Raw genomic sequence first — 15,008 nt, 5'->3', positions numbered from 1 at the left:
TCTTTACTGTGAAATTGTGTGCCTTTCACTTAAAACCGAAAGGCTTACGGCGTCAGCCTGTTCCAGAGGGAACATCGCTGACTTTGTGCCCGGGCAGACCTGTCTGCATCTTGGCTCTGCCACTTACTAATTTTGTGACGTGGGCAATTTACATCCTTTCTGAGCCTGTTTTTCATCGACAATGTGGAATAGTAATTTCTGCGTTGCAGGATTGGTAGGAGGGTTAAATATAAATTACTTTCCGGTTCCTAATGTTGGTACATAGTACTCAATGAATAATAGTTAACATTATGAATATGATTTTAACAGTAAGCCATAGGAAAAAGCAATGCAATACGGGTTCTTATAATCCATCAAAACAAGTTGTAAAAATGACTTAAAGAAACACCCACCATGGCAATGACTACCATTTTGAAAAGCTTTATTTTTCCTTTGAGAACCCTAGCCCAACACACTGTCTGTTCTTTGTGCGGATAATATCCGTGATACATTGACTAACTCTAATGAAAATTTTTATTCGTAGGACACAAAGTATTTCCCAACCCAGAACATAAGGTCTTTGTGCTCATGTCAGCATCAGAGACAAATCTCTGGGGGAGAAATAGAAAAGGCTGCTCCTTCCATGGACACCAAAATACTAAAGTAAAAATGAAAATATAACTACACAGAAGAAGTTTTTTAAAAAATGCCTGAACTGGGAAATATACCGATCAGGATACATCCAGCCCATGAATTACAAATATTTAAAAACAGTATTTTTTTAATGTTTATTTATTTTTGAGAGAGAGAGAGAGAGAGAGAGAGAGAGAGAATGAAAAGGGAAGGGTCAGAGAGGGAGGGAGGCACAGAATCCGACGCAGGCTTCAGGCCCTGAGCGGTCAGCACAGAGCCTGACGCGGGGCTCAAACCCACGAACCACGAGATCATGACCTGAGCTGAAGTTGGATGCTTAACTGACTGAGCCACCGAGGTGCCCCTTAAAAACAGTGTTTTTGCTACATAACAACAGATTCATGCAGTTTACCTGTGTAGGGTTTGGTGCCACGCTTGAGGACATTGGCAAGAAAATGGTTTCTTCTTCTGTACCAACAAGAGGAGAACAAATTGACCATTTGTCCCCTACACCTTGGGGGGGCTTCCTGCAGGGGGCTTGGTGATCTGCAAATCATGTCAAATAAGCCTTCTTGTTATTTTTGACACTATTTTGTTCCTAGCTGGAGGTAGGCAGCGATTCCCAGGGACTTGGCTCCCACATAAATTCAATATTCTCTCTTTTACTAAAACAGTCAAGCTGTTTATCCCTAGAGTTAAGTCTATGTTTCATCTTACACATACATGTGGATACAATGGCTCTTTTCCTAGAACTGCTTAAAAAATAGTGTTCATTAAAAGTCCCATGTTTACATTTTTAATGCACCAGATGGGCAGATTATTCATCACATGAACCAAATTTGAGATGAGGAGCTGAGATCAGAAGGGGCTGCAAAAGAAATCTGGGGGCGCCTGGGTGGCGCAGTCGGTTGAGCGTCCGACTTCAGCCAGGTCACGATCTCGCGGTCCGTGAGTTCGAGCCCCGCGTCGGGCTCTGGGCTGATGGCTCAGAGCCTGGAGCCTGTTTCCGATTCTGTGTCTCCCTCTCTCTCTGCCCCTCCCCCGTTCATGCTCTGTCTTTCTCTGTCCCCAAAATAAATAAACGTTGAAAAAAAAAATTAAAAAAAAAAAAAAAAGAAATCTGAACTAAATTTTCAAGTAGTGGGGAAACAGCTACTTTAAAATTACTTTATCAAAAAAAGGAAGCAACATTGGGTTGCGTTTTACAAATTAATAGCTTCAGAATGTGTGTACATGTATGTAATATAAATGTAATCTCATTAGGAATTCCTGTAGCTGAAGGACAAGTCTCTTCTCTGCATCTGGGAGCGCTGAGCAACCTCACTTTTGTGACTCTCTGATTGTGACTGGCCAGGCCACCACAACGCCCCCCCCCCCCCCCCCGCCCCCCTAAGACTGTGCAGGAAGACGCGCTCTCTGTAGAAACAACCCTTTTCATTTTTGGACACTTCTAAATATTTGACCGTTCTGGCTGATTTTAGTCAAAATATGCCTTGCTGTGAAATTCATAATCTCTGGGTTTACATTTAAAATTTTCCAGGTTCAGACCCACTCTTCCCTCCACATGATAGAGCCCCCAAAATGTGATGCGATTTCTTTGCCAGAATTATCCTGCCTAACTGTTCCCCGTTTCTTGAGGGGAAACACCTCCAGTTTTGTTTTTGCTTTCGGCCACAATTGGAAATACTATTTTGAGCCTCCATATCATTCTGCTGTCTTGTTTTTGGACACCGTCTAGTTTCTCCCTGTTAAAATATGCATGAAAACGATGCTTCCAGTAAGTTCTCACGAGAGAAGAGCAGGGTTCCCACAAACTGTCCAGACACCAAACTTCCAAGAAAAAGTCATCATTGTCCTCGTAGGCAAATCACTCCGCTGACTTGGCTTCGGTCTGGGATGATAAACATTTACGACAGAGGGCCAGAGAATGAATATTTTAGGTTTTGTGGGCCAGATAGTCTCCGTTGAAATTATTCAACTCTGTTGTTGCAGTGAGATCAAGCCCCTGTAGACGATACATAAACAAAAAGATATGCCAACAGTCAATAAAATTTTATAAATAAAATTGTCTGTTGGCTGGGTTTGGCCTGCGGGCCACAGTTTGCTGACCCCTGCTTTCAGTCTAGCTAGGAAAATACACACCGTGCGTTGCGGTGACATCTGGGGTGTGAAACACAGCCTATAACTGTACACTGTGTGTGTATTAGCCTGAGCAGGTAATAGTTAAGGGTCCTCCCTGTTCCGTTTCATTTAGTAAAAGCTGATTGGTAATTGCAACCCACTAACATTTCTTTCGTGTTTTATCTTACTACTCATCCCTTTAGCTGCTGGCCCTCATACCTGTTTGGCAATTAAGCAAATCACAGATGAAATATTACCAGAACACGGGCAAGAATGAGTGTTTCAGTTTAAAACGATCCTATTTGTGAGGATCTCATGAGTGTCTCCCCCAACCGTTTCATAATTTATGAAATTATTCCATCACCTGGTCCATGTTGGTCCTTGTCATCCCAAAGAATAGCACGAGGCACATTTCCAAACAGGAAGCTGTGACGTCAGTGGGTATTTCACGCATTACTAGAGGGTCCTTGTGTCAGCCAGCCTTAAAGAGCTGAAGCTGATACCTACTGGTTATTGCTTCTTCCTCCAGCCTCAAGCTTAAATACTCCACGCTGGGAAATGACATCAGGAGGGCCCCAGGCACATGTCTGAAGAGAAGACGCTTCTTCTCTTTATGGAAAGGTCTAGGAGAGTTGGGCAAGTCCGGATCTTGAATTTCTATCAGTCGAGGAGCTATTCCCAGCACCCCCTTGGTCTCCGCACCCAGATAAGAGAGGTTGCGGCAGGTGCTTATTTGTTTCTGAGCGGAGCAGTTAATGGCTTTTTCTGCTCCCGGACTTTTTTAAGCCATTCCTTTTATCTCGGCCCTTCCCGCCTTCCACAGCTTGCTGCATGCTAATTAGGTATGCACATTTCCCTCACGACCGTGTCTCCTAACCTGCCCAAACCCCTCCCTTCCCTATACACATCTTCAGGCTCAGAGCCGTCTTCTGTCACCTCGGTGACAAGTTGACAAAATGCAAGGCTTTACTCCTGCCATTTGTTTCTGGCAGCGAAGTAGTGACAGGACGGGTTTAGATCCTCCTTTTAGCCGTCACTGGGTCGGGGGTGGGCAGGCTCTCCGAGAGCTCAGAGGGCAGGTAGCGTCCAGCCGTGTGGCAGGGGCAGGAGCCGTGGGCAGAACGAACCTGCATGCACACTGCAGGTAAAGCGGCAGCAAGCACACACTTCGTTCTTTTCCAGGAGCTTACACTGTGTGTCGGCGAAAAGTTGATGAAAGTGAACAGATGAAAGTTGATGAGGGTGAAGCCGGTGCTTTCGTGACCCAGCCGCCTCTTACGGAGGGACGAGACGAGCAGCTACTACAATAAAACCGCTCTGCAGTGTTCTCGAAACCTTCTTCGTCCCCATCCTGCATTCCATCATTGAACTCCCATACTTTAGCTACTCTCCGCTGCCCGGATTTTACAAAGGTGCAGTGGAGAGGCTACTCCTTTTCCAGTGGTCCTCAGTCCCCAGTGTAGATCCAGAACTACGCACCCGGGCTTCTCGATCAAGATTCCGCTGAATGAGAGGAAAGACCTAAAAGCGGTATACATCTTCATTTCGGGAAGGAGTGGAAGGAAAACGCAGCACACCGGAAATGCCACTGTGTCTAATGGGCAGGGAGAGTAACCAGTATACTGGTAGCCAGTAGAGCTGGCTGGAAGAATGTGAGGAAAAGGCTATGATCGGGGAAGAGCAAGTCCTTGTGGCAAGATCTCAGAGGGTCTCGGTGCTCCGAAAAGCCAGGCAGGAAACAGATACGAATGAAATTTGTGGCTGCCAATATTGGGGTTAACTTAGTGGCCAATATGGGAAGGTATGAAAAAATGTATGCACGTACTTGACCTCCAGAATTTCTCCTTACGTGGGTGTGTAAGCCATAGAAGGACAAAGCCTTCTATTCCGGCCTTTGTCACCCACATCGTCGGTGAAGGTCACTCAGGAGTGAAAAGCCCCACGTTGAACTCAGAGGTGTCCAGCACCTTTCGGCCCCCCACTCCCCCTGCTTGAAATGCAGAAAAACGTGTGGTAGAAAAAACTAAATCATATGCAAGGAAACATCTAAACACATGTTCCATCCGCAAAGCAAGAATTGAGTATTTTGAACAACAGAAAACATAAAAGAAATCCTCTAGAATTAAAAAAAAAATGCTGACAAAATATTTAATTAGATGTTTTGAAAAATAACTTTGATAATCCATTGAAAATCATGAGACAAAGAGGGAGAGAGAAATACGAGTGAAAGACCAACCCAGGGGCTCAATACAATACTAATAAATATATCATTAAAACAGAGAACATTGAAGGGGCAACTAAAGCAAAAATACAAGAGAATTACAAAAACTAAGTGCTTCAGAATGAATGCGTTCATCTATTGCCCGTGACAAAAATTACACCCAATCAAAGATTCATGAAATTACAGAATATTAAGTATAAAAAGATTGTAAACGCTTCCAAAGAAACAGTGCGAACTTTTAGTAATGGCCGACTAAATGTACATGGACCAAACGTGTCATAAAAATAACTAAATAGTCAGGATAAAGAGATTAAAATATACATACATCATAAGAGATAAGTGGATAGGAAGGAGGTAGATTAAATTCTGACATAAATCGAAACAACTCAGTAGTAGCAAAATGGCAGACAACTCACAAAAATAGGTAAACCTTGAATAGACATTTCACAAAAGGGGAAATCCATACGGCAATGACGGTCTGAAAAATCACCTCACTCTACAAATAATCAGGGAATTCAGTGTTATGTGTCTGATGAGTACAAAACCTGTGTGCGAATTGTGTTCCTGACGCTGAGAGTCAGGGGTCCGTGTCCCTGCTCCCCTGTCTGGCCTGGTTCGTGAATGCTGTGGTACAAGGCCACGTGTTTCTGCAAGGCTAGGTGCCGAAATGCCAGGACGCTTTCAGTCTTTACTGGAGCATCACTTCTCAGAGCCTCTAACTTCCATGTGAGAATTCTGACTACCCTGGTACCAGCAGACTGGCTGGAATCCCAAGCCACATCTAGGAAAGGCCTCTAGCAGGTGCTTTGGTCAAGTCTGACTGAGCCAAATGTCTGTGTCATCCCCGCCCAGACACCTTCCACGTAAGCAAAGAGGTGTTCACGACTCCAGCCTCTAGCTGTTCAGCTCACTCCAGGTTGGTTGAATCTTTCCAGCTGAGTCTCCAGAGACAGAGCAGAGACAAGGCATCCTCGCTGTGCTCTGTCTAAACTCGTAAGCCACAAAAGCCTTGAGCATCGTAAGATGCTTGGTAATTTATGACACTAAATTTGGAGAACTTTGCATCCACTAGTAAACAGGACAGAGTTTGGTATGAGGAAGCAAAACCTAAAATGTGTGGTGTGGATTGTTGGACTGGATATTTCTGGAAGCATAATGGGCCTTAAGGAAACTACTAGAAAGGGTTTGAAGGAAAGTGCGGGAAGTGTGAGAAATGACCACTGAATTCAGGAGGAAAGGACCCGTGGAGAAGTATGGAGGGCGTCGTCACTTGCGGTGATGTGGAAAGTAAGAAAAGCGTCTCACAAATTTGCTGACTTAGCTAAAGACATTTTTGAGCAGAATGTGGAAGGTGCCATAAGGCTTATTCTACCTTCTTATAAAATGAAAGAAAAAAATAAACAAAAGAAAAACAATTCATATTTTAAGTAGAATATAGAGAAAATATTATCAGGCAGGTAAACAGTAAGCCGTTAAAGAATTCTCAAAGTTAGAAAGGGCATTGGGATTCTTAACTGACATTAATGAGAAGATTAAAGACTACACAGAGCTCGCCAATTGTAATTAATTTCTTGCGTGGCAGTCATTCGTATTAATACTGTTTCGTATAATGTTATATCTGGTTTTGTCTACCACTTTTCAAAATTCTTATTTTGCTTTTATAGAAAGCTGAAAATGATTGTTTATTTTCTTTTTGATTTTAAGTGGTTCTAACATTTATTTGCAAATCCATGCGGAATTAATTTTGGAGTGAACTTCTTGATTTGAAATGTATTGTCTTCCAGTCAGTACATTCTATTCTCTTGCGTCTTTGAATAAAGCTCTTGTCTTCTTATCACATAAGATGGACCATCTGGAGACTGGTTCTCTTTTCTCTAGTCTACGCTCGTGACTTTCAGTCTCTTCATGTTTGTACCTTTAGTATTTCCTGTTAAACATCATGGAATGTCTTAAGATTCTCCTCAACTCTATGTTTTCTGTGCTGATCATTATCGATTTTTCTCCCTGGAGAAGTTGCCCAATCTGGCCATGCAAATGGGTTTATATTCCTTTGTCTCCTTACTCAGTTCGATTTCATCACTTCTCTTCAACCTGTCCTGAAATCACAGTAAAATACTTTCGAAATTTTACTTCTGTTTTTATATCAGATAATTTCTATACCATGAATTTGGTCTTTAGTTTGAATGTAGCACTAGGTAGTCAAATAAACAGAGATTGTGACCAAGGAGACTTAAAAAAATACAGACAACCAAGGAGCAAGGGTCATCAACGTTGTTATTAGTTGTGGAATTATTCCTAGGAGTCCAGTAATGACAAAAAAAGGGAAAATGATATCTTTTTGTACTTTCATATGTTGATCAAAGAGCAAAATTGACAGCAGAGTGTTTGAAATTTCAATAATTTTGATGTGAAACTGCTTTGTGATTGGAGAAAGAGTTGGTAAGTGGGTCCCCATCAGTTTGGAAAGAGGTAAGTAGGAAAAGGCAACAACCATGTCGATAACCTACTTTGTGCCACCTGGACAAGGGGACAGGATTGTGAGCAGGGTGTGTTCCTTGACCTCAGGGGACAAAGCCTCTGTTTGGAGGAAACAGTCAATTAAATCAGCAAGTACTGTGCTGAATAAGGGATCATAGTAAAACCTGGTAATAACACGGCACTCAGGGACCACGTGGGATGGACATTTCCTGTCACGGTAATTGCATCAGAACAGGCTTGGGCTGGTGGGGACGAACAGTGTCTGTCCATGGCACTAGAATAGGCATCACGCTCATGACTGACTTGGGTGAAAATGAAAAGGCACGCCTATCCAATCCGTGAGTGACTCAAAACCAAAAAAGATAAATTTTGTTAAATATAATTCGAACTCAAAATGACATTACCGCTCTAAAATGGATGGTCAACCACACAGTGAATTGGAACAGACAAAAAGCAAAGAACTACATTCATATTTAAGAGCACTAAAATAACCAAAAATTGGATACTGACAATTTGGCTGAACAAGTAGAAACAGGAAGAGAAGGGGGCGCCTGGGTGGTGCAGTCAGTTAGGCGTCCGACTTCAGCCAGGTCACGATCTCACCGTCCGTGAGTTCGAGCCCCGCGTCGGGCTCCAGGCTGATGGCTCAGAGCCTGGAGCCTGTTTCCGATTCTGTGTCTCCCTCTCTCTCTGCCCCTCCCCCGTTCATGCTCTGTCTCTCTCTGTCCCAAAAAATAAATAAACGTTGAAAAAAAAATTAAAAAAAAAAAAAAAGAAACAGGAAGAGAAGGAGGGCGTTCACTTGACAAACAAGAACATGCAAAGCACTCACCTCAATCCAGGTGCTGTTTTAGGTGATTTCATACCTGTTACCTTTAGTCTTCAGGTTAAAAAAATTTTTTTTTGATGCTTATTTATTTTTGAGAGAGAGAGACAGAGCACAAGCAGGGGAAGGGGCAGAGAGAGAGGGAGACACAGAATCTGAAACAGGCTCCAGGCTCTGAGCTGTCAGCACAGAGCCTGATGTGGGGCTCGAACCCACGAACCCTGAGATCATGACCTGAGCCGAAGTCAGACGCTTAACCGACTGAGCTACCCAGGCATGCCCTCTTTAGTCTTCATATTAAACTAAGTGATGTATATTCCTCATCACCATTTTATGGAATTAATTTTCCATGGCCATCTTGCTGATGGTGGTGTAACCAGTATTTGAATCCAAAACTAATAGTGAGGGAACTAGGTGGTTAATACTGGTTTAGATGTAATTTATTGTAACAAGAGAGGGAAGTCATTTGGTTACCTTTTAAGTGTATACATTGTATTCGGTGAAAGATACTATAAGGAAAATGTTTATATATATTAATGCAGCATGTTTAATTAGCTGATACAAAATATTATGACGTGCACGAGGTAATATTTGTCACAGTCCAAAAGGTACTGAGAAAAGGTATCTATGAGAATCTGTTACCAACAGATGCATGACCTGATACTCTGAACTCACAACAGCTCAGGGAAGGGCTAACAGGTGCCCAGGAGCCCCTGTGCAGGGGAGAAGCGGGGGGGGGGGGGGGGTCGAAGGGGAAAGCTCTAGCATGTCTACAAAAGGGACTACGGCAGGAACCTTCGTGTGGGTAATTTCGTGTGGGTACCTTGGGCATGCTTCTCATGTAAGAGCAGTGTCAGTGAATCAAGTGCTCACGAATCTATATCTGACTGGAATCGCCACATAAAACTATCCCTTGCTTAGAAATAGGGCTCATTCTCCTGATGGCTTTTAGGAGTTGGCTTGGGTGCTACCAGTTTGTGAGCCTATAAACTTGATTGTTTTCTCTGCCTTGCTGGGAGGAGCAAGCTGGGAGCCACGGACAGGGTGCAGAATAGGCAACTGAGTGCTTCAAAGAACCAAGAGGAAGAAGCCCTGAGGAAATGAGCCTTTGGGGTGAAAACTGGGTTTGAACACGTAGGATCGGATGTAAGCGTAAATACGTTGGTCTTCCTCCAGAAGGCTGACCCGGACACGATGCACAAGATTTCTGCTAAAGTAGGAAGTAGATTGCGAATAATTGTAGGGGTTCGATGGTAGAAATGGCTGCAGTGAGTATCGTGTTTTATCCATCACTGATGAAATTAGGTGAAATAGCATGGTGCTTGGGCAGGGACACGTCGCGGGTAACTTGTGGGACAACCTGGGGACAACCTCGTATCGCATGATGCAGAAGTCCCTGTCAGCATTAAATTCTTTGACACTAATCATCACGAAAAAAAGCAATAAACAATTCAACAAATAGTAATTAGATAATGAACAATGTGGATACATAGAAAAATTGCCATTTAGTTAAATATGCTCTCTGATGAAACCCTTTTGCTTTATGTAAGTCTATTGCCAAGGGACCTTGTAACATCATTTGTAATAAAGAAACAATTTCTCCTTTAGTTATGACTCAGTCGAGAACTATTAAGTAGCAAGAATCGAAGAGTGTATAATGTATCTGTAACTGTGAAGATAATTGGGGCAAGGAAAAGGCATTTTATGGAATTAATTTCTCCATGGCCATCCTGCTGATGGTACGAGATGAATCAAATTACCAAACAATCACCTGAGGAAAATATGCACACAGGTAGCAAGACTAATGGTTCCTTATTAGTAATTAAACACTTATTCCAGAGCTGTATCCCAACCCTAATATATAAAATCAATTTAATATGGTTCTAACTCCCACCTCAGAAACAGCTGTAAATTTGTATGTCGATGATGTGGTTTACGTGAAAGGTGTGTGTCCTGTGGCTTTTGTGACCCCACTAAACTGGGGCTGGGAATGTGAGGGGCCAGGAAGTTTGAATTAGCCCGAGGCAAACTTCTCATGATTATCAACAGTATGAAACAAGTTCAAAAACCGAAGTGCATAATTTGCTTAAAACGTAATTTGAATGATAGGCTATCTCCATCTGTGAACATTAAAACGATGGGTGAAATCGCTATTTCAAAATTTGCTCAATAAGCAATTATATAACCCCATTTAAAACATTTTAATAGGATGTACATTCAGGTATAGAAGAGTAAAGAGTAGTAAAAAATAACTCCTTCAAAGTTATCGGATTATTGTGAAAATGACTTGTGTGTATATACGCATAGAATATACAAAATCATTTTGATTTTTTCAAGTAAAATACATCGGTGATCAACAGAATTGTAAGATGCCTCCAATGACTCAGGTGCTCTCCGTTCCCTTTCTCTTGAGTGTGGGCAGAGTATGTAAATATGATGGAATATCATTCTTACGACAATTTTACATTCTATGGCAAAGGTTTGCAGATGTTGTTAAGATTTCTGACCAGTCTGCCCCTGAGTTAATTAGGATATCCTGGTGCGTCTGGCCTGATAGATGACCCCTTAAAAGGGACAAGAAACACTGGCAGACACTCTCCAGCAATCTGGAAGAAGCGGTAAGTTGCCATGTGGCAACAGGCCTCTGGAAGCCACGTGCAGAGGAACTCTGAGTGGCCCCTGGACATTGGGACCTGCCAACCAGAGAGACAATGGAGCTCTTCGGCATCCCCCTCAAGGAAGCAAGTTCTACTGGCACCAGTGAGTCTGAAGGAGGACCTCAAGCCTCATACAAAACTGTGGCCCCAGCCAATACCTTGATTGCAGCCTGGGGAGACCCTGGGTAGCATATTACTATGATCTGAATTCTTTATCGTCTTCCTACTCTTAGTTTTCAGAGAGTATGCTTATTGCTCTATGACTTGATTTATCAGAGTATCGATGAAATCTGTTCGTAGCTGACAAAGACGAGAAAACCAGCCTCGATACACAATCTTCCAACCTTCCTCCTCACCTTTCAACACAGGTGGTCCGCGTCTTCTCTGTGATGAGAGTTTACACATTTAACGAAATCCTCACATTTGTTTTCGTCTTGATTCCTCCAGCAAGCGTGTTCGCTGCTCACTCCTCTGATTGTATCTCTTCCAGAACCCTACCAGTTGGGTGAATCCCTTCCAGCAGGCTATTCCAGAAGGACACAGCATAATAATATTCTCTGGGTTATTGTATACAACAAAATTTCACTGACTTTACATTTTTGAAAAAGAGTTTGGGTGTGTATAAAATGGTTGGCCTCAGTCTCTTCGCTTGAGGATTGTATAGGTATTTGACTGTTTTCTGATACTTCGTGGAAGTCTGAGACCCTGTGTGAATAACCCGGTGCAAAAAGAATTCTCGATCTTTTGAAGTTTAGTAACTTCACTAGTTTATGTCCTTTTGTGTGTGTGTGTGTTTTGTTTTGTTTTTAAAGTTTATTTATTTTGAGAGAGCCCGTGCACGCACGAGCAGGGGAGGGGCAGAGAGAGAGTGAGAGAGAGAATCCCAAACAGGATCTGTGCTCTCAGCACAGAGCCTGACTCAGCGTTTGAACCCACAAGCCACAAGATCGTGACCTGAGCCAAAGTCAAGAGTCTCACGCTCTACTGACTGAACCTCTGGCACCTGTGCCCTTCTCTTTCCATCACTCCCAAGGTATTTTGTACTCCTGGAACCTGCACCCTCCAGTGTTCTTTTGCTTCTGAAACTTATTTCTTGACTTAAGTCTTTGTGTTAATTATTTTTCTTTCATTGTTTTAGTTATTCTATGGCCCCTACTATTTAGATGGTACTTCTGGTTGCCTCATTTATGTCTGTCATTTTCTCTATAGTAATTTAAACCTTTATTAAATTTGATTTCCTTTCGTTAATTTTTTCCTAATTTATACATTTTCCTACATTCTGCCTCTGCACAGCCCTCCCATTTGCGCAGCCCTCTCCTCTGATCATTCCACATTGCTCTTCATTTCCACAATTTTTTGTCGTCCCCTTTTCCCCATCAACCACCCTTTTACCTTTTTCTGTTGTCTCCTCATCTCTTCTCAGAGATGTTAAATGTCTAATTTGCAGGTAGAGGGGATTAGTATATACTTAAGTAGTGGACTTTATCACTGATTCTGTTTTTGTGAACAGGGGAGATTTGATGAAATATTATTTCTGTGGAAACACTAGTTTATCATCTACAGACAACAGATGCATGTTAAGGCATTGATGGACTGCAGAATGGAGGCCACAGCGTCACAAGTCTGTGGAGCTGAGCATTGTGGAAGGAGGCTCAGTCCTCCCACACACCCATGGGGAGGCAGACACAGAGATTGTGCACGGGAGGGAGGCTGGGAGTGTGAGGATTGCTTACAATGTCGGTGGCCGTTCGCACTTCCTCCTTCCATCAGGTAATGAAACTGACCGTTGGCCAGACCCTTTGTTTTGCACCTGGACAAAAAACAAACTGTGCTTGTTTCTCTAAGGAGATTAAACAAACTGACTGAGGGGCATTACCATTACTTTGTGGGATAAGACCCTTCTCAATGTGCTGTCTTGGAGCCTGTCCGTCCTAAGAGCCATCTCCCTCCTCTCCTCCCTGTAGAAGACAAGTTTCACTGGCCACTTGACTACCAGATGGCCAAAGGCCCTCTCCTAACCCAAGCTCTTGCTAAGTGTGTCCATCCAGAGGGGAGAAGACAAAGGCATCACCACTCCACAGCATATTTATCCTTCTTATTATGTTATTACGTTGTCAGAATTCATGGCTTTTAACTTCCAGTGTTCATCTAAATCCACGTGCATATTTTGTCTCTATGGAACTTAACACAGTGCTCACCCAGTCCTTCTCATGGTAGCTGCCCCATTGCTAATCGGCCTCCTAATGCCTCTCTTGGTGATTTGCTCTTCATTCTTAAAGAATTTCCCACCTCCTAAGCTCCCAGCAGTTCTGATATTCTTTAGACCCTCCCATTACATGTGAGTCTTCCATTGTGTCTTGAACTGTACTGCCTGTTCCATAGTACAGTCTCAAGGAGACTATCAAATCACTTGGATTCCTTTCTCCTTGTATGTCCCCCCGCTTGGAGCCCTCTGTTCTCCAGATCCAGTCTGGACCAGTCACTCAATGTTTGGATTTAACTGCTTCTTTGATTCCAAAATGTAATCAAAGAAAAAGTTAATCCGAATCCCGAAAGTCATGAAGAAAATTCACAGAACGATGAATGTTTAGGTTCTCTGGTGAGGGATTGTTCAAATTAGTTTATTCGCTTTTTAAGAATTTACTGGTTTATTCCTGGGTTTTTGGAGCATATCCTGAAGTGACTTTATAAGAATAGATGCATGGAGAGTAATTTTTGTGTTCTTCCATGGCTGAAAACATTTGCATTCGACCCTAACACTGACTGACAATTTGGAAGTGCATTTTTTTTTTTAAATTCCTCCTTCCTGGGATCTTTTAGGACTTTCTTTCTTTATACCATGTTATTTTGAAATTTCCAGATTTTCGTCGCAGACACTGAGTGACCCAGTCAGTCTCGCCAGCTCTCATCTCTATGCGGAATATCCGTGTGTCTGATATTGGACACTCTTGCAGATCTGTTATATTTTTTCTTATGTATCCATCTGTTTATATACTCCTAATAACATAAATGCTATTAACTCAATGTTTAATTTTTAGCAACATTCAAGAGAATGCATAGAAAAAAATTGTCACTTGTACAATTAAAAATACAAGTGATGGAAACCAGGAAATTTAAAGGGGAAAAATGCAGAAGGCAATTTTAGGAGGCACATCTCCTCTTCGTATAAAAAGAGATTTAAAGACATCAGCTAAAATGGATGGCACAAGAAATAGAGGTCTAAATGCAGTATTTAGATCTATAATCGCTCAAAGAAAAAAAAATAACAACATACTCCTGAAAATAGGGTGAGCAGGTGAAAGTCAGGCCAGGAGAGTATAAGCAAACTGAGTCGTCATCTCACAGCTGATGACAAGACCTGAAGCCTATGCTTCACAGATCAAAAAAATTGATTGAGTGATTACATTATTTAGTATTTTAAAAGCAACCATTATATTCCTCTAATGATTAAATAAAAACAGAAATAATTAAAATTATGAAACTTGAGGTGGAAGGCGTGTATGGCAGCTATGAGAGGGAATATCAGTTTTTGTTATAAACCTCCACGGTCTCATAACGTGAAATATATATTTTTAAATTTAATTGGAAAATGTATATCCAGTTTGGATCGAATCAACCTAAGATTACTTATTATTAAAATATAAATAAGGTTATTTAAAAAATATATAAATAAGAGTAAATACTCTTACAGGTGTTATATATAATTAAAAATGCACCACTATTCTAAAACTCAATTTTCAAGAATAATGAGAATTTCACACAAATATATGCATACATTCTTATTTGTTGTAGTAATTCTTACAGTAAGATTCTTGGATGCAAAAATTGTCCAACAGTAAAGAAATGAGGAAATAGCTTCTAGAATATTATGATGGTATTGAATACCATGTTTTTCAAGAGTAGTTAGACATATGAGAAAAATTAGAATTACGAATATGTTTTTTAAAAGCCTGACAGGAAGTTACATGTGTATTTAAAACTAATTGATGATTAAGGAAAGTTTATTTATACACAAGAGAGAATAATGCAGAGGAGGGTGGCATTGTTCACTTGTATCTTTCTAGTTCTATAAAACTGTGTACATAATTTTCAT

The sequence above is a fragment of the Prionailurus viverrinus genome, chromosome D2 (genome assembly GCF_022837055.1).
Source record: "Prionailurus viverrinus isolate Anna chromosome D2, UM_Priviv_1.0, whole genome shotgun sequence".
Classification (NCBI taxonomy): Eukaryota; Metazoa; Chordata; class Mammalia; order Carnivora; family Felidae; genus Prionailurus; species Prionailurus viverrinus.
Note: the sequence above shows the minus strand (reverse complement) of the source record.